This window comes from Symphalangus syndactylus, chromosome 15 (genome assembly GCF_028878055.3).
Source record: "Symphalangus syndactylus isolate Jambi chromosome 15, NHGRI_mSymSyn1-v2.1_pri, whole genome shotgun sequence".
NCBI lineage: Eukaryota > Metazoa > Chordata > Mammalia > Primates > Hylobatidae > Symphalangus > Symphalangus syndactylus.
In genome coordinates this window covers 95856848-95877526 of record NC_072437.2, presented here as the reverse complement: position 1 = coordinate 95877526, position 20679 = coordinate 95856848, and the positions used below count along the sequence as shown (strand labels likewise).

The following is a 20679-nucleotide window of genomic DNA, read 5'->3' as shown; positions in this document are numbered from 1 at the left end:
GACACCTAGGTTGACTCCATATCTTGGCTATTGAGAATCGTGCTGCAATAGACATGGGATGCAGATGTCTCTTCATTATACTATCAATGGCTGGTTTTGTTTTGTTTTTTGAGACAGAGTTTCTCTCTTGTTGCCCAGGCTAGAGTGCAATGGCAGGATCTCGGCTCACTGCAACCTCCACCTCTTGGGCTCAAGCAATTCTCCTGCCTCAGCTCTCGAGTAGCTGGGATTACAGTTGCTCACCACCACACGTGACTAATTTTTGTGTTTTTAGTAGAGACAACTTTTCACTGTGTTGGTCAGGCTGGTCTCAAACTCCCAGCCTCAGGTGATCTGCACATCTCGGCCTCCCAAAGTGTTAGGATTACAGGCGTGAGCCACCATGCCCAGCCTCAATGACTTGTTAATGAATTCTCTCTTTGAAGACATACTGGTATCTCCTGCTTATTGACAACTGTGGCAGGAGCTTCCAAAAGCTGATTTTTCTGAGGTCTTTGAAACTTTTGGACACTTCTCCCACTGGGAAAATAGAATTTTTCTTTTGAATAATTCTCATTTCCCACTAAGCATATAAGCAACCTGGAGTATCTTGTAAGATCCATACAGATTAATATTTCAAGCATAATAATCCTTATACATTCCTTTTTGATGATGGAGACTATGGTTATGAGTAGAAGTTTTTAAATAAGGACTACTTTTGAGGTCCCAAAGCTTTGAAAATCTGAGGTATAAACAAAACAACATATTCCAATGAGATATTGATATCTAAACTAGTTTTCTTAAATCTGTCATTCAAAGGTTGAGAATTTCTTCTTGAAATTTCGACAATATATTAGGGAAATGCGGTTTGTCTTTTTGTAAATTTAGGATGGTTATATTTAAAAATAATTATAGGCATTGTTTATTCTGTATATTAGTGTAATAGTCAATGCAGTAGCTAGAATTGTGGTTGCTAATAGTCACAAAATCTAGTAAAATTGTGAGTACATGGACCCATCCCCAGGAAACTGATGGAACGAGTAGTAAATTTTTTTTGACTCTTTAACAAAAATATTTAATGCTGCCAAAAAGTATAAAAATACAGTAGGAATGGCAGTACAATACAAATTAATCTCTCCTAATTTATTTCTTTTACATATTTCTACATTTCATACACCCATTAAAAACATTTAACAGGCCAGGCACAGTGGCTCACGCCTGTAATCCCAGCACTTTTGGAGGCCAAGGCGGGCGGATCACGAGGTCAGGAGATCGAGACCATCCTGGCGAACACGGTGAAACCCCATCTCTACTAAAAAATATAAAAAATTAGCCAGGTGTGGTGGCAGGCACCTGTATTCCCAGCTACTCGGGAGGCTGAGGCAGGAGAATGGCGTGAACCCAGGAGGCGGAGCTTGCAGTGAGCCGAGATCATGCCACTGCACTCCAGCCTGGGTGACAGAGCGAGACTCCGTCTCAAAAAAAAAAAAAAAAAAAAAAAAACCACAACAGCACATCCAATGTAAGGTTCTGCAAAGTCTTCTGCTGGTAGGTGCTCCTCATACCCTGTATGTAAAGTTTTCTTTGTAAACAAACAACTGTGAGGCAATCTAGAAGGTTAGCAAGCCTCACTTTAGTTTCCGGAGTGGGATTCAGGTCTTGTTTTGCACATCAATGGTTCAAAATTTATAGCTCCAGAAGTCATGAATATTAGGTGTCTATCTTGGCCTTTTCCTTTTTCGTTCGTTCTCATTTAGCCTCTGTTTCATCTGCTGCACCTTCTGAGCTGTGGTGGACTTTCTGTCCTCTAGAATATGTTTCCGTAGAGCATTCTCACTGTTCTCTTACATTGTATCTTGCATTTACTGTACATCGGTCATCTGTCAGTTTTTCTTCTTCTAGACCAATTCTGTTCCCATTGTATTTTTCAGTCATTATTTTGTTTGGTGAATGATCAAAAGCAGGAGCTAAGTTTTCCTTAGAAAATTCTTTCCACCATTTCTGTATACTAGAATCTACCTTTATACATTTTGCTATTATAGCCATGTATTGCATATTATACATGCTATTATAGCCATATATGAGAATCTCAGTTGATCTGGGGTCTGAATAAGACCCATTCGGTATTTTCTCATGTTCAGTAACACTTGTTTAATGTTAATATAATCTCCTTTTCCCATCAAAACAAGACAAGTGTCTACCAGAGAGAAGGTGCCCAAGCACCCAGTGCCTTCACTACAATGGATCACTGCAGGCCCATGGTCAGGGTTCAAGGAGCCAGATTCTCTCACTTTAAACAAGAAATTGAGAAATGAAGCTGGTGATTCAGGGACTCCAAAATCTGGCCAGGTAGTATAATGAAAGTGAGATATTGTTCTGGTTTCACCACTATTGATATTTTCTAATCGTAGTAGATGTACTGTGTAATATGACTTCACATCTTCTGAAAGAGCTTCACACTGAATCCTGTTTCTTTAAACAGCATCTTTTGGTCATCTGTTGGCCAGTACTGTGCACGTTTAACCGATTCTTTCTCCACAATGCGGTTCAGCACAACAACTGCTTTGGTCTTCTGCTGCCAAACCGTAAGCCAGAAATGGCAGCACATGTTAGGAAGTGGACCCTGTGTTAAGATGTAACTCCTTTGTGCCTCTTCTATGTCAACTAAGCTGGCATTAATATAATCATTCTCAGCATTTTGCAGTTTAACACGACTGTGATCATATGGGCTTACATCTCTGTATCTATTTCGATTTCTGTTTTCTGGAAACTTGGCCACTCTATGAAGATAGTCATGGGACTCATTTCGAATTTCCAAGTACGGCGGCTGCCAGCGATGCTGAGCATCCAACTCCTTGAACTCCCGCTCAATGATGGTGAGCATGGCTGGGACAAATAGTAAATCTTAAGAGAAATGGAAGAGTGAGGATGGCTCCTAAGCTGGACAGACACCCAATGTGGTTTATTATAGTCAATCATTACTCAAGGAAGTTGTATATATTCTATTCATATATATATATATATATATGGTAAATTTCTAATTACCATACTCCTATAATTACCATACTCCTATAAAATATTATCTTCATTATAAAGTGAAGAAAGTGAGGCTAAGAGAAGTTAAATTATGTGCCCAAGGTCATGGCTAGTGAATGAGCAAACTTGGTTTCAAAGTCAAGTCTGTCTGGCTCCCAAGCCACATTTACGTTACCACATTGTCTTAGTCTGGGCTCTCCCTAAAGCAAAGCCTATACAAACAACTTGGAGGTAGGTAATGAGTTTATTTGGGAATGTGACACCCAGGAATAGACTGTGATAAGACAGAAGAATGACCCCCCCAGAAGGAGAGAAAGCCAACCTAAGGGTCTCTTTCAAATTGGCAACCATTATGAATATCTGCTACTTGATCCTGTGGGAGCTTCTGAGGAACCTTTTAACATGCATCTCAGAATTGGCCACCCTGGGCTAAAAATGAGACAAGCATTTTTCTATGAGCTCCTGTCCCTCAGTGGTCAAGGGCAAGCTTACAGGCCTTAACTGTCCCCCGTTTCCAGATTGTCCATATCCAAGTGCCAAGTGGTTCCCATGGGACTCCTGTGTCACAGCTCCAACATAGCCCTGGGGCCGGAAACCAGGGGCAGAGGCCAAAAGCAGGTGCTGTGAGGTTGCATCTGCACAAGGTGGAAGAAGCCCACACAGACCTGGGCACCATAGCAGTGTTTGAAATAAGAGGTGAAATTGAGAACACATGATATATTGCCCAGAATGTTTAGAGACACATGACCAGTTACAGTGAGAGAGTGGAATGAGAATCTTCAATGTCTCATCATGCGTTCATTCATTCATTTATCCATTCAGTCACCAACAAATCCTGGGTAGTATATGAAGAGATAGAAGAATTAAAATGAGTCTTGCTGAGTTTCAGGTACGACAGAAAAGAAAATAGACGATGTGATAGTGTGTGCTAAGTGCTTCAATAGAAGTATACAAAAAGGTAGTAAAAGTATAGAAGAGAGATACCCAATGTATTCTGTGTGTGGACAGAGAGGGGGTGTGGGGAGAAGGGAGGTCATTTTCCTAGAGCTTAGTCTTGAAAGATAAATACAAGTCAGCCAACTGAGGAGAAATATGAGCATCGACTCTATATTCAAATTAAATTTTAGTATTTCAATATTAAATTTCCTAAGTATGATCATTGTGGTTATGTAAGAGAGTGTCCTATTTTTAGGAGATACTTGCTGAAAAATTTAAGAGTAAAGTGTCATAATGTCTGCAACTTACTCTCAAATGATTCAGCAAAGTAAATATTTGGAGATGGGGAAAAGCCAGTGAACACAAATGTAGCAAAATGTTAATAACTGGTGAATATACGTAAAGGATATATGTGTGTTTATTGCACTGATCTTACAACTTTTTTAAATTTTCCGAAATAAAGGAGGGGAGAAAGTTAATTAATTGAGGACCATGGGCAGGGGTTGGGGAGGAGCAGTCTGGGATGGGCTTGTGAGAGGGACACCAATATCTGAGACACTTGGGGCATTTTTAAAATTGCAGCGGTTGGCCAGGTGCAGTGGCTCACACCTGGAATCTCAGCACTTTGGAGGCCAAGGCAGGAGGATCTTTTGAGACCAGCCTGGGCAACAGAGCAAGACCCCATCTCTACAAAAAATACAATATTAAATAGCCAGGCATGGTGGCACATGCCTGTGGTCACAGCTACTCAGGAGGCTGAAGTGGGAGGATTGCTTAAGCCCAGGAGTTTGAGGCTGCAATGAGCTATGATCGGCACCACTGCACTCCAGCCTGGGCAACAGAACAAGACCCTGTCTCTAAGAAAAATAAATAAATTGTAGTGGTTAGTGGGACACCATGGGACATAAATGCTCATGATAGAGAAACAACAAAAATGAGACAAGAAAAGGGAGTGATCTGTGCTAGAGTGTTGGGCTGCATCCTGAAGGCCTGGGTGACATTGAATAATTTCATGCATCTTTTGTGCTTCAGATGGTCACTTTAGCAGCAGTTGAACAAGAATGGATTAGAAAAGGCCAAAACTGTGGCAAGAAGATTAGTTTTTATGTTATTATGGTATTTAAGGTTACAGATTCTGTAGGCCTACAGGAAAATGATGCCAAGATAAAGTGAAGACAGCTTTGAAACTGCAGAGGGCAGAAGAGTCAACAGGACTTGGCAATCCCCTACACTCAGTGAGTTCCTAAGATGGACTTGGTTCAGTTCGGTGATGAGTCTTTTAAACCCCAAAGAGAAGGAAGACTTACGGAGGAAAAAATTTAGTTTTAGAACGTATTTAACCGTGAAATAATGAATTAAGGTGCTTAGTTTATACATCATGGGTTTATTTATCTTTTATCACCATAACTAGTACTGCTTGCAGTATAGTAGGTATTCGATAAAAATTTTTAAACTGTGTTTAGAAATCATGATAGTAGATGGTAAAATGCTTACTTCAGTTGCTGATACTCGGGGGAAATATGTTGTATATTTTGTTAATGTTTTCTCCCTGAGGGCTAAGCATTTGGTGAACATCTGTCTCCTAACACCTGTTGGACTGGTTTACCTGGCAATCTAAAGTGAACATGTGCCAGGGTAGTGCCACTTAAAGTACCTTCAATTTTTAGAATCTATCAGATGTGTTTAGAATCAGTTTTGTCTTCCACCAGCTAGTTTTCTCAGTTTAGAAAGTACATGTATTTCTACTTCTTAGTAAATGTAATATGTGACACGTGAATTTAAAGAACGTACAAAGTAGGAAACATTTATATTTCATACAACTTGAATTTTCAAATGCAAAAATTTCCTCTTGGGAGTGAGTCTTATGCTTTGGAGCAGGAATGACAGAACAGATATGGTACCAAAGCCAAGCTCACCTAGATATTGCAAACACACAGGCAAAAGAGGAGGTGGCCCGAGTGTGTCATCCGAGGGTCCCTCGACATGGGAGCAGTTCCTTTGGCGGTTGGTGAACTGAGCAAAGAGGCGAATGAATGATAGATAGTTACAGAGAGAGAATCCCTACATTAAGGAAATATGACAAACACGAGGACTCGATTTAGATTCTATGTCTAAGAGCCTTCCTTTGACATCCCTCCCCACCATGTCAGGGAGGCTATGTACTCTCATTCCATTCAGTCGTTAGCACTGCTCACACTGGTAATAGCTTTTCATTGTCTGCTTTCCTCTGGACTTTAGATAACCCCACCCACCTTTGTGTTCCCAGTGTTTAGATTGGTCCCTAGTACAATGTCAGTGTTCTGTAACTTTTACAAACATGAATGAACAAATGGACAAATGAACATACATGACTTCCTAAAAGGATGTCATAGCTCTTGATAGTCATGACAGCACTAGTATTAACCTTTGTTTTGTAATGAGTTTCAATTTAATGTTGTTAAGGAAAATATAGGATTTTAAAAACTAGTACACACACATACACATATTCCAGAGTCTTTCTAGTGAGTTTGAATATTAATTTATAAAAGAATCTAACATCACATGCTTTAAAAAATAGTGTTTGTGGCCAGGTGTGGTGGCTCATGCCTGTAACACTAGCACTTTGGGAGGCCGAGGCAGGCGGATTACCTGGGGTCAGGAGTTCGAGACCAGCCTGGCCAACGTGGCAAAACCCCGTCTCTACTAAAAATACAAAAATTAGCCGGGCATGGTGGCGGGCACCTCTAATCCCAGCTACTCGGGAAGCTGAGGCAGGAGAATTGCTTGAACCCGGGAGGCGGAGGTTGCAGTGAGTCGAGATCACGCCACTGCATTCCAGCCTGGCGTGCAGGCTGAGATGGAGCAAGACTCCATCTCAAAAAAAAAAATTAGTGTTTGTGCCAGGCACAGTGGCTCATGCCTGTAATCCCAGTACTTTGGGAGGCCGAAGCAGGAGGGTCTGTTGAGGCCAGGAGTTCAAGACTAGCCTGGGCAACATAGTGAAGCCCTGTCTCTACAAAAAAAAAAAAAGTACAAAAATTACTCAGACATGGTGGCCTGCACCTGTAGTCCCAGCTACTCAGGAGGCTGACGCAGGAAGACCACTTAAGTCCAAGAGCTGCAGTGAGCTGTGATTGTATACTGCTGTCAGCCTAGGCAACAGCGTGGGAATCTGTTTATTACTCTAAATACTATCACTATTACTATAAGAGTGATAGAGTTTATTACTAAGTTGTTGTTTTAGGATCTGTCAAATACAGAGATCCTGCCCCAATCTAGTCAGACATTTCTGATTTATTTATTTATTTATTTATTTATTTATTTATTCATTCAGACAGTATCTCACTCTGTCATCTAGGCTGGAGTTCAGTGGCACAATTACGGCTCACTGCAGCCTTGACCTCCTGTGACCCAAGTGAGCACCTGAGTAGCTGGGACCACAGGTGTATGCTAGCATGACCAGCTACTTTTCTTATTTTTTGTAGAGATGGGGTCTCACTCTGTTGCCCAGGCTGGTGTTGAACTCCTGGGCACAAGAGATCCTCCTACTTGGCCTCCCAAAGTGTTGAGATTACAGGTGTGAGCCATTGCACCCAGCGTCTCTGATTCTTTTGATTCCATTGAAACTAGAGTTTCAGTACATCAAGAAAGAAAGCAGCCCAAAGGAACTCACAGTGTCCCTTTATTCACTATCAGGGACAATGTTAATAGGGACTGCTTCCAGCTGTCTGCACAATGCCCTTTACTGTCCAAGACCAGCAGTTCCAAGATAGTATGGTTCATTTGGTCTTAGGAACAGATACTGAGGAGTTGCTCCATAATCCACAGCAAAGCTCTGTAGACACCTGATACCATGGAGAGGTTTTCTGACATTCTTATATGTCCCCCAAGGCAGAAACTGTAGGTTCTGAGTGACATCTCATCATAATTAGTGGAAGCATTAAGAGGCAAGCAAGCATAATTCTGGGCAGAGAAGGGCTCCCATCATAAGAATTTTGCAAACTGCATACTCTTTTATTTTGTAACAATGCTTGTAATTTATCTTTTGGAAAGAGGCACACAGATCTTGATGTAACTTGTGTAATAGACACTGTTCACTAATGAAATATCCTTTTCAAATGAAAGGAAAATATTAGTTTCCTACATCAGGTGGTGTATTAGTCCATTCTCATGCTGCTAATAAAGATATACCCAAGACTGGGTAATTTATAAAGGAAAGAGGTTTAACTGACTCACAGTTCAGCATGGCTGGGGAGGCCTCAGGAAACTTACAATCATGGTGGAAGGGGAACCAGACAGGTCTTTCTTTACATGGCGACAGGAAGGAGAAGTGCCGAGCAAAACCGGGAAAGCCCCTTATAAAACCATCAGATCTCATGAGAATTCACTCAGTATTACAAGAACAGCATGAGGGTAACCACCCCCATGATTCAATTACCTCCCACTGGGTCCCTCCCACAACACATGGGGATTATGGGAACTACAATTCAAGATGAGATTTGGGTGAGGACACAGCCAAACTCTATCAGGTGCTTATGACCATTTTAAAACCTGAAACAGTGGTATTCCTATTGCAAATTTTCTTAGAAAAACACCATTAGATAAAATGCAACAAGCAATAAAATAGCATTTTATATTGTAGAATGATAACTTTTATTTTCTCCTAAACATATTGACTAACCCATATCTTTTTTTGAGACAGTCTCACTCACTCTGTTGCTCAGGATGGAGTCCAGTGGCACAATCTTGGCTCACTGCAGCCTCTGCCTCCTGGGTTCAAGCAATCCTCCTGCTTCAGCCTCCCAAGTAGCTGGGATTACAAGTGTGTGCCACCATGCCTGGCTAATTTTTGTATTTTTAGTAGAGACGGGGTTTCACCACATTGGCCAGGCTGGTCTCAAACTCGACTTCAAGTGATCCACCAGCCTTGGCCTCCCAAAGTGAGCCACTATGCCTAGCCATATCTTTATATTTAAAAAAAAAAAATCTAAAGTCCTGTTTGTAAGGACTCTTTTCCCATGGTGTTAGACAGACAGCATAATGCTCTATAGCAAACCACCCCAAACTCAGTGGTTTGTATCAACACATATCTGTTCTCATACTCACAGGTCTTAAGGTTGGCTGAGGTTTAGCATCTATGGAATGGGCTCAGCTCTTGACTCTGCTTAAGGCTGTGGGTAGAGGAAACCAATCTTTAGTCAGCTGAAAATAAGCTTGCCCTGTGTTTGGTTCATGAGGTTTTGCCAACATATGTAATTATTAAACTTTCACTGAAAATGTTTAGCAACAATATTTTTTATGAAATGGGAGGGTAAAGTGAGAAAACTTACAACTGGAGCAGTGCCTTACCTGTAGTAAGTTCTCAAATAATATTTGGGAAAAGAATAAAACACTGGAATATAAAGAAATCAGAGATGATAAAATTTCTTAAAACTGTAACTAAGCAAACCTTGGACAAAACCTGACAAAGCTAAGCAGCAGAACGCTTTTTCCCCATTGCCTTTGTCATCACTTATGTGAATAACATCTCAAGAGGACTTCAGGCTTGGCATGGGCCACACACATTATCTCTGCTCCTTGCTGAAAACCCATTAGTAATGCTGAAGGAGTAGGATAGGGATAAAGAATGTTTTGAAAGATGGGAGACACATGGACCAGTGGTAATTAACAGCATGAAACCTACACCTACAAATATGTATGTTGTGGGGGGTTAGTTAAGAGTCAAGTTTCAAGAAAGGGGATCCTTCAGGTACCCCTAAAGCTGGATTCACAGTAGGATTAAAAATTCAGTAATTAATGAAATATTGTATAAAGAATAATTAAACCAGACTGGGCATGGTGGCTTATGCCTGTAATCCCAGCACTTTGAAAGGGTGAGGTAGGAGGATCAGTTGGGGCCTGATCCAAGACAAGCCTGGACAAGCCTGATCAAGACAAGCCTGGACAACATAGCAAGACCCCATCTCTAAGAAGAAATACAAAAATTAGCTGGGCATGGTGGCACCTGCCTGTAGTTCCAGTTACTCAGAAGGCTGAACTGGGAGCACCACTTGAGCCCGGTAGGTTAAGACAGCAGTAAGCTTTAATTGTTCCACTGAACTATAGCTTGGACAACACAGCAAGACCCAGTCTCTAAAAAAAAAGGAAAATCAGACTTCCAGATTCCCTCCTCAAGAGTGTAGTTAGGAAACCACTTCTCCCCAAGTATAAAATGTGAGGTTGGCCGGGCGCAGTGGCTCACACCTGTAATCCCAGCATTTTGGGAGGCCAAGGCAGGCAGATCACGAGGTCAGGAGACCAACACCATCCTGGCCAACATGGTGAAACCCCGTCTCTACTGAAATACAAAAAATTAGCCAGGCGTGGTGCACACCTGTAGTCCCAGCTACTCGGAGGCTGATGCAGGGGAATCGCTTGAACCCGGGAGGCAGAGATTACAGTGAGCTGAGATCGCACTACTGCACTCCAGCCTGGCAACAGAGCAAGACTCCATCTCAAAACAAACAAACAAAACGTGAGGTTTAGTCTCCAGCAGTGTGCCATAGAACTTTTCTGTGATGATGGAAGTGCTTTATATCTACATTGTCCAACAACTAGTGGCTCAATAGCCAACCTGAAATGTAGCCAGTGTGGCTGCACGTGGTGGCTCATACCTGTCATCCCAACACTTTGGGAGGCCGAGGTGGGTGGTTCACTTGAGCCCAGGAGTTCAAGACCAGCCTGGGCAACATGGTGAAAACCCATCTCTATAAAAAACACAAAAATTTGCTGGGCATGATGCCACACACTTGCAGTCCTAGCTACTAAGGAAGTTGAAGCTGAGGCAGGAGGATCTCTTGAGCCCAGGAGGTTGAGGCTACAGTGATCCATGATTGCACCACTGCACTCCAGCCTGGGATACAGAGACCTTGTCTCAAGAAAAACCCACGAACAAACAAAAATACACGAAATATGGCCAGTGTGAGGAAATGAAGTTTAGTTTTAATTTTGATTCAAATAGCCACATATGGCTAGTGGCTGACATATTGTACAGTGAAGCTCTAGACTCAGAAATACTGGGCACTGCTGAGAATGGGATGGATTCTCTTGCAGAAAAACAGGAAGTGAGTAGAATTCTTCAAGTAACTGCTGAGATCTGTCAACCTCTTCTATTACATGGGGTCCAGGTTGGAGGATTCCTTTCTGACAAAACTATGCTGCCAAATTGATATGACTAACAGAATAATATTAATATTATTAATATATTAATCAGAATAATATTAATATATTAATATATTAATCAGAATAATATTCAGTTATTCCCAGTAGAGCAGCTGGCACTCTAATTCATCACCCAGTGACAGCACCCTCACACAGTCAGCATTTGTTATTGTCATCGTTTTGTTTTGAGATAGGGTCTCACTGTATTGCCCAGGCTGGCCTTGAACTCCTGGCTCAAGCAATCCTCCATCCTCAGCCTCACATCCATCAGCATTTTAAATGTCTCACTCTCAAATGCGACTAGGTAGCCAAGGATCACCATGCATTTGGGGAAAACTGCCCAGCTGAAATAGAAATCAATGCAAACAGAAGAAAATGAACTGAAACAAGACATGACAGGGAACATAAGAAAAAACATAGTTTTTTTTAAGAGAGAAGATATTGCAACCTAAAACAAGATCAGAGGCTATATAAAAGATTGGAGGCCAGGAGTGCAGAGGAACACGTTTCTACATCCAGGCATCTCCTGACTCACCTGAATTCCAACAGAGCACAGTAAGCGCCAGTTCTCCGCCTGCCCTGGATTGGGCCCTGCAGTTGCAGAGAAAGCTCAGGAATAAAAATGGAGGTAAATCTTTAAGTGATTACCTAGTCTTCTGACCCACCAGCTACAAATCAGGCGTTCCCACCACCTTCTCCTCAGGTTCAATTGATTTGACAGAGCAGCTTACAGAGCTCAGGGAAACATTTTACTTATGTTGACCTATTTATTATAGTGGATACAGAGGAACAGATGGGAAAGATGCATAGGACCAGGTGTGCGGGAAGGGTGCAGAGCTTCCATGCCCTTTTCAGGGGCACCACGTTCCAGGAACCTCCACATTTTCAGCTGTCTGGAAGTTCTGTGAACCCAGTCCTTTGAGGATTGTATGGAAGTGTCATTACATAGGCATGATTGACTACATCATTGCCTATTGCTGATCAACTCAACCTTCAGCCCCTCTTCCCTCCCTGGAGGTTGGGGGAGTGAGGCTGAAATTCTTAACTCTCCAATCTTGCCTTGGTCTTTCTGGTGCCAGCCTCCATCCTGAAGCTACCTAGGGATCCCCACCCATTAGTCGTCTCATTAGCAAAGCAAGATACCCTTATTGGTCTGGCCGTTCCTAGGGCTTGAGGAGCTGTGACTAGGAAACAGAGATGAAGGCCAGTGGATCACTGGAGGGCTCCCACTATCTCACTTTTGGGGCAGAAGTGGACATTCTGAGGTGGGGAGTGGTTGGTTCAGAACCTCTGACTTGCATGTTCAATCCTAGGCAGAGAGACATCGCTAGGACCTGCCGGGGTGGGTAATCTGCCCACATGGCAGTCACCTGCAGGTGTGGGTGCAGACACATCTAGCTAAGAGTTGAGTGCTACCATTCCAGATGCCCATCCCCAGAAAGAAAATCTCAGACTAGTAAAGCTCTGAATGGAGGTTTGATCTGAATACCAAGGACAATATAAGCAGAGTTGCTTTAAGGATGCTATTGCTGTTGTCCATGGGAAAGACCCTTTATGCCTGAATTATTTTGATTCCAGATTGAAGGAAAAACTGCTAATTTCAGTTAGTTTTATAGAGGCTGGAGTTTTGGACATTCCTGTTTGACTGTAAACTCTCAATAAGGTAGGGAAATAAATCAGAAATCATCGGTGTGCGTTTTTAGAGACCTTGACAGACTTTTTTTGCAGTTGGGGTTTCAGGGCCCAGAATCTTTTAGCATCCCTGCCCTAGTTGAAATCAGACACACCCTCTCCCTGGTATCCAAACAAAGCTAGTTCAGGTGCTGTCCTGAAGGGATTTGATTGATGTGAAGTCCCAAGTCCTTAAATTAATCAAGAGGAGTACTTCCTGGATGGGCCTGATTTGATCAGGTGGGTGATATGTAAGTTCTCCTCCTTCACAGGGGAAGACACCAGGACTCGGAGAGTCCCACTTCCCACCTCAGACACTCTCAAGATGGTGACCTTTCTGGGTTTTAACACCTGGAACAGGCCGGGTGCAGTGGCTCACGCCTGTCCATCCCAGCACTTCGGGAGGCAGAGATGGGTGGATCAGCTGAGGTTGGGAGTTTGAGACCAGCCTGGCCAACATGGTGAAACCCCATCTCTACTAAAAATACAAAAATTAGCTGGGCTTGGTGGTGCACACCTATAATAATCCCAGCTACTCTGGAGAATGAGGCATGAAAATCGCTTGAACCTGGGAGGCGGAGTTTGCAGTGAGCTGAGATTGCACCACTGCACTGTAGCCTGGGCAACAGAGTGAGATTCTGTCTTTAAAAAAAAAAAAAACGCCTGGAGGATGCATGTGGACTTCCCACCTGTTCAAGCACGGGAAGGGATCAGCCACGTAGCAGTGCCCCGTGCACCTTGGCAGAAAGGAATTTTTCTGTCCATTGACATTGTGTTCAGTTTGGAATCAGTTTTGGGAGTCGCCACCCATCAACTTGTCAGTCCCAAGGGCACTCATGAAGCAATCGCCCATTGAATCTGCACTGGGGCCGTCGTGCATCACAGTGAGAAACGGGAGACTTCCACAGAGAAAGTGAAGGTCCAAGGTCCAACGTTGTGTGTCCAGAAGGCCAGACTGTGCCCCTGTGGAGTCCTCCGATGAGACGGATGAAGAATTTTCATTCATTGGGAAACCCAAGGAACAGGAGGCAGAGCCTGAGGAACAGGAGGAGGGCTCAGCCAGCCAGGCTGTGGCATTTTCAGGACCAGGTGAGTGACGAGAGGAAGAGAAAGGTGGGAGGCACAGGGGTGGGGCGGGGGGCGGTGAGGAGGGGCGTCCTGGGGAGCTCAGAGCAGATCTGAGTATGGAGAGTCCACAGACAGTGAGGGTGAGACGGAGCCTCGTCTATGCAGGCCCTCACTGGAAAGAAGGGCCGAGTGACAGTTCCAGAACCTGAGGCTGAAGCATTGAACCAGAAGGAGCTGGAGCAGGAGGCAAAAGTCATGCTGAGGAGGCATGGTGCCCCCTCCAGACTGTAGGAGAACAAGGAAGAGCAGGCGGAGAGCAGGCGGCGCCACACTACTCTGGATGCGCTCAACACCAAGAGGAGAGTGAGGAGGAGCAGGAGGCATGGAAAGTTCAGAAGCTAAAACAAATAAGGGGGCAGGGACGAGGAAGAAGAGCTTGAGAAGGAGGAAGCAGAAATTGAGCACCTGCGGAATCTGGCTGAGGAAGAGCAGCAAGCTGAGCTTCAGGCATTTGGCAAGGTCATTACCAGCAAAGCCATTCAGAGCAAATATGAGAAATATACAAAAGAGATTTCAGTGCCCCCACCCTGGAGGATCATTTCAACAAAGCCATGCTTCCTAAAGTCGTGCAAGAACTTTGGGCACTCTGGTTATACCAAATACACCCATGGTGGGGATTGAGACACCACCTCCTTCTACCTAACATGGGGCCAAGAGAGTACCCAGAACACAAAGCTCTTCAAACAAAAGGCAGCTGAAGCACAAGATGTAGTTGAGCAACCATTTACCAAGAAGCAGAAGACTGCGTAGGGGTCAACTCCTTGTTCTCCCAAATGTAGAACTCAAGGGGAAGTCTCAGCATCTGGTCCTTGATTTGCTTTTCCTGTTATTTACGTGGCCCCTGAATCCAGCCTTTGGACCTACTGCCATGCCTGTGATACTGCGTAGCCCAGTTTTTGAAGGTGCTTTGTGAGATTTAGACTTGTGCTGAAAAATCTCCCAGAAAAGCACTATCCAGGTAAGATTAGAGGCTTCCCACTTATTTCCAGGAAATCTTAGGTTTTATCAATGCTAAGACTTCCCATATTTACATGAGATTGTTCTGATTTTTAATTTTAGAGATGGAGTCTCGCTATGTTGCCCATGTTGGATTTGAACTCCTGGGCTCAAGTGATCCTCCTGCCTCAGCCTCCCAAGTAGCTGGGATTACAGGCATGTGCCACCACACCTAGCTCTGAGTTTCGTTTTCCAGCCCCTTAACTTGGGTCAAAAACACGGGTATGTAAGTGGACAATAAATTTAACCCTTAGAGTTAGAAGTAAAATGCCAGGAAATCTAAACTCATTGAAACTTGTTTTTCATTTTTGGATGAAGTCCATTTTTCTAGATGAACATACTTTTTGATCCATTTATGTGTTTGTATCAAGAAATAAAAGAAATACACACACACACACACCCAAAAGAGAAAAAAACATACAAGAAGGAATGCAGTCTCTGTGCCAGGCCATTCCCAGTATTTCACTGGTGCCCTGGGGTCCACATGCTTTTTTAAAGAAGACTAGGCCAGGTGCAGTGGCTCATGCCTGTAATCCCAGCACTTTGGGAGGCCGAGGCGGGCGGATCATCTGAGGTCGGGAGTTCGAGACCAGCCTGACCAACATGGAGAAACCCCATCTCTACTAAAAATACAAAATTAGCTGGGCGTGATGGCAGGCCCCTGTAATCCCAGCTACTCAGGAGGCTGAGGCAGGAGAATCGCTTGAACCCGGGAGGCAGAGGTTGTGATGAGCCAAGATCGCGCCATTGCACTCCAGCTTGGGCAACAAGAATGAAACTCCATCTCAAAAAAAAAAAAAAAAAAAAAAAGTCTAAAGTGTGCCAAATCTGCAGTAAATTGGAGAATGTCAGACCTGCCTCTTAGACCTAGAGTGTGGCCTGCACATCCAGGTTCATGACACAACATTGTCTTTTGAAAGTAATGTGCCAAAGTCAGATGTCAACCAAGGGTTCTACACACAGAATATGGAGAGAGATCTGTAACTCTGATGGAACACGTCCAATTAGCATGCTGGGGAAAGACACATCCCCCAGTGTCGTGCTGCTCAAACTGGCCTGAACCATACTCTACTATCAAAGGAATCAGCCTCACATTTGCTCCTGCTAGGTGAAAGGAGAGTGTCAGAGAAAAGAGGAGCGTCCCTACAGACACAAGAAGCCTACAGATCTGGATGATCCCCTTGCTTATCAAAATGTCGAAGACTCATATTATGGAATCAATGACCCTGTAGCAGATAAGCTTCTAAAGCAGACTTCAACCATGCCTCATCTGGACCCACCAGAGGACAAGACTCTCACCACATTAGAGGTGGATGGTCTGGGTGAAACAGATCAGAGAAATCATTTCTACCAGTTTGGAGAAATTGACCATCGTTCTGATGCAGAGGCAGCAGGGTGCTTTCACCCAGTTTTCCACAAGGCAAGCTACAGACATGGCTGCTGAGAGGTCCTTTAATAAGTTGATTGTAATCGCCATTGTAATGTGAAATTAAGAAGATCTCAAGCAGCCAGAGGAAAAGAAAAAGAAGGACGGAACCACGTACTCTGGGATGAAGCTAGAGCCTTTTCCAGGACTGCCATGAGCTCTTCCTCCTGTTGCAGCAGAGAATGCAGTGGCCAGCTACTTCAGCCTACCCCTAAGTGATCCTCCACCACTGTGGTGAACATTGCCCTGCCACCCCCACCACTCCCCGTACCATCAGGTTTGGGGCCACACATGTTCCACCTCATTCCTTCCATGAAGACTCCAGGACCAATCCTTTTCAGGACCCTCAAAAGATGGGAGCCCATGCTGGAAAATACAGCAGCTCCCAGCATATTAGCGCTACTCTGGGGCTCTGTGGAAGAAAGGGCACTTAAAACTCCCAGTAAATGAATTTTGGAGTAAATATATTTTTCGTTCCTTTGTAGTTTCCATGGTAGCTGAATATGCTCAGATATGGACAGTCGGTGAACGACAGCCATGCTTCTCTACACATGTTCAAAGGATCAATAGCCTTCAAATAAGCTGCTGAGGACACATCTGGTTACAAATACAACATGACTAATAAAACCTAATGCCTGATCCCCTCACCTCTGTGGGAATAAGTGGCTGGGTGAATTGGAATGCCCAATGGAGCTGCCATCTCAATTACATGTTCATTTTGTACATTTTGGTAGGGGTGGGCAGGGGGAGAATTGATCTTCAGTAAAAAACTTTTGGGCCGACTGGGCACGGTGGCTCGCACCTGTAATCCCAGCACTTTGGGAGGCTGAGGCGGATGGATCACTTAAGGTCAGGAATTCGAGGCCAGCCAGGCCAACATGGTGAAACCTCATCTCTACTAAAAATACAAAAATTAGCTGCGCATGGTGGCAGGCGCCTGTAATCCCAGCTACTAGGGAGGCTGAGGCAGGAGAATCTCTTGAACCCAGGAGGTGGAGGTTGCAGTGAGCCAAGATCATGCCATTGCACTCCAGCCTGGGTGACAGAGTGAGACAATATCTCAAACAAAACAAAACAAAACACCTTTGGGCCATTTTTATGTCCATGGAGGTATTTTTCTTTGTATCATCTTGAAAGAAAAGAAAGAAAGAGAAAAAATAAAGAAGGAAGGAAGGAGGAAAGGAAAGGAAAGGAAGAAAGAAAAAGAGAGAGAAAGAGAAAGAAAAAGAAGAAGGAAGGAAGAAAGAAAAAGAAAGAAAGAGAAAAAGGGAAGGAAGGAAGGAAGGAAGAAAGAAGAAAGGGAGAAAGAAAGAAAAAGAAAGAAGGAAAGAAAGAGAGAAAGAAAAGAAAGAAAAAGAAAGAAAGAAAAGAAAGAGAGAGAAAGAAAAAAAAAGAAAGAAAGAAAGAGAAAGAAAGAAAGAGAAAGAAAAAGAATTGCTAGTACTAATCACTGCAGTGGTGTCAGGGTGATTTAATTCTTTTGAAGTCACACCCTCAGACAAGTAGAAACCAGCATCCAGCAAAGCCCACATGCTTTCTTTCCTCTCCTTTTCTTTATTACTAAAGGAATCTGACTGATAGTTTTACTTCTCTATACCACCAAAAAAAATAAAAAACTAAAAATTACTTTGTATTCCTATCAGTCGGATGGAAACACAAATTTCATGGAGCTGTGTATTACTGAAGAAACCTGGTGTCTGGGATGAAATTATTTTCAACAACGTCCTGTAAGACGCTTTCTTTAACAAACAGAAATGAAAAACATGGAGTGTTTGAATGGAAGACTTGTGACCTGCAGCTGGAACTATGATCTTCCACATTCACCTTTGTGTGTCTTCAGGGGCTGATTGGAATTTCCTGCTCTGGGCAGGGGACTGTCTGTTTGGTCTTAGAAAGTTTGGGTGTAACTGTATTATAGATGATAAAGGAAACTTGATGTTGTGTTAAAAAATAAATTTTAAAAAAGAGAAGAAGGGAGAAATCATGAAAGAATTAATTCCAGCAATTTTCACCAAACTGAAGAAAGAATTCAGATTGAAAATGAAAAATGTCCTATGCCATCCAACAGAGCTACATCTGTTCAGCAGAGGGCATGTACAGAAACGTTTATGACAGCCCTATCTCTAGTATCCCCAGAACGGAAATAGTCACAAGTCCATCCTCATTAAAATTGGATACATCAATTATATATATATTGGAACAAGAATGAATGAATTGCCACCACATGTAGCGATGTGGGTGAATCAGACAAAATTAATGGTGAATGAAAGAGACCAGGAGCAAAAGAGCACATTTTTTTAAAAAATACACATTTTATAATGATTTCATTTCTATAAAAATTCAAAAACAGGCAAACTGATCTACGGTACTGGAAATTACAATAGCAGTTCTCACGAGGGGCAGGTAGTGGCTCTTGGTAGCACTGTTTCTTAATCTAGGTATTAGTTACACAAAATGTTTGTTCATTTTGTAAAATGATTTGCGCTCTTCTGTATGTTATACTTCAGTAAAAACCACGTTTTTCTAAGTTCCATATCAAAACACACCATAGTGAAATTTATGGGGATAAAGAGGAGATGCAAAAAGCTTTGGTTGTGGCTGGGTGATGTTGGGGAGATAAAAGGATCAAGACAGAATAACTTAAGACTTCTTAAAAGTATTACTGGGAACTAAACAACAATGGAGAAATGCCTGTAACATTCTAAGGGGAAATTATGTCCAAACTGTCAATCAAGTGAGAAGGTAAAATAAAGACATTTCATAAAACGCAGTCTCAAAAAATTTTCTGCCTGTGCATCCTTTCTCAGGAAGGTTCTAGAAGACATCATAAATATAAGAACAGGGAAGACAGAGGACCCAGGGAACAGAGAAGAAGGGAAGAGAATTTCCAGAATGCTGGTTCGAAGCAGCTGTAGACCTGCGGGCTTGGAGATGAATCCGGGTCCTGTGGAGCAGGATCGAGGATGCTGCCAAGAAGTCAGTAGCCCAAGTGGTATGAGAGGAGTTTTAAAGTTCTGTTGGAGAGTAGGGTGACAAATAGTGATAGGAACCTAGAAAGCTAAGCAAATGGAAACAAAAAAGATAATTACTAGCTACCAGAAAACAAAAAGATGTCCAAGAAAGGAAATGCAATGAGGGTCCACTACAGTGAGCAATATTTACACAGTTGTCGAATAATATGAATGTTCATTTAATTTTTAGGCCGGGCACGGTGGCTCACGCCTGTAATCCCAGCACTTTGGGAGGCTGAGGTGGGCAGATCACCTGAGGTCAGGAGTTCGAGACCAGCCTGGCCAACATGGTGAAAGCCTGTCTCCACTAAAAATACAAAAATTAGCCGGATGTGGTGGCATGTGCCTGTAGTCCCAGCTACTCTGGAGGCTGAAGCAGGAGAATCACTTGAACCCAGGAGACAGAGCTTGCAGTGAGCTGAGATCGCACCACTGCACTCCAGTTCAAAAACAAAATTAGTTTTTAAAAATATACATATTGGGAAATTAGGAGGAGGAGAAGGGGGAAAGTACATTGCATTGTGAGGAAAAAGTTAAAAAAAAGTCTGAATCCTAATACCCTATCATAGAAAGTCAATATTATGTTTTATATACTATGCGTATGTTATTTTGATAATTTTAAAAACAGTATGAGGAGAAAAATAATTGGTTCATCTGCAACACAGTGAGAATTATTTATTGCTGTAACTTCTATTTAATTTGAGAAAATAAAACATTTTTCTATCCCTTCTGAAGGAAACCTTTAAGTACACTTTAATTTTTTATCTAGTTCTGTAGTATACAAGGTAAGAAAATCAAATTTAAAACCTGCTTCCATTTTCTGAATTATGTTATTGGTAATAATTACAAAAATGGACTTAGATTATTTAACTGTGTTGCTTAGCTTTTGCCTATATTCCTGTCTTAATTGTGAGCAGAAAATAGGTTTATTTTTGTTTCAGTTTTTGTTTTGAGACAGAGTTTTGCTCTTGTCGCCCAGGCTGGAGTGCAGTGGCACAATCTCAACTTCCTGCAACCTCCGCCTCCTAGGTTCAAATGATTCTCCTGCCTCAGCCTCCCAAGTAGCTGGGATTACAGGCGTGTGGCACCATGCCTGGCTAATTTTTGTATTTTTAGTAGAGATGCGGTTTCGCCATGTTGGCCAGGCTGGTCTCAAACTCCTGACCTTAGGTGATCTGCCCTCCTCAGCTTCCCAAAGTGCTAGGATTACAGGCGTGAGCCACTGTGCCCTGCAGGTTTTTAAAAAGTGCACATTAATTCAAATAAGTGGAATGGTAAGATACAATAAGCATGGTATCTTTGCAGTTTTCCTACTGA

General features: G+C 42.8%; 1 protein-coding gene and 2 pseudogenes across 3 annotated transcripts in view; 2 read left to right on the top strand and 1 right to left on the bottom strand.

Annotated features, from left to right (window-relative positions):
- The window catches only part of HMGB1 (high mobility group box 1), a 157055-nt gene that overhangs the window by 61511 nt on the left and 74865 nt on the right, over nt 1–20679 (top strand). The gene's annotated exons all lie outside the window — the stretch shown is intronic.
- On the bottom strand, nt 1472–2900 carry LOC129463980 (tyrosine-protein phosphatase non-receptor type 2-like; annotated as a pseudogene).
- On the top strand, nt 13214–19761 carry LOC129463979 (pre-mRNA-splicing factor RBM22-like; annotated as a pseudogene).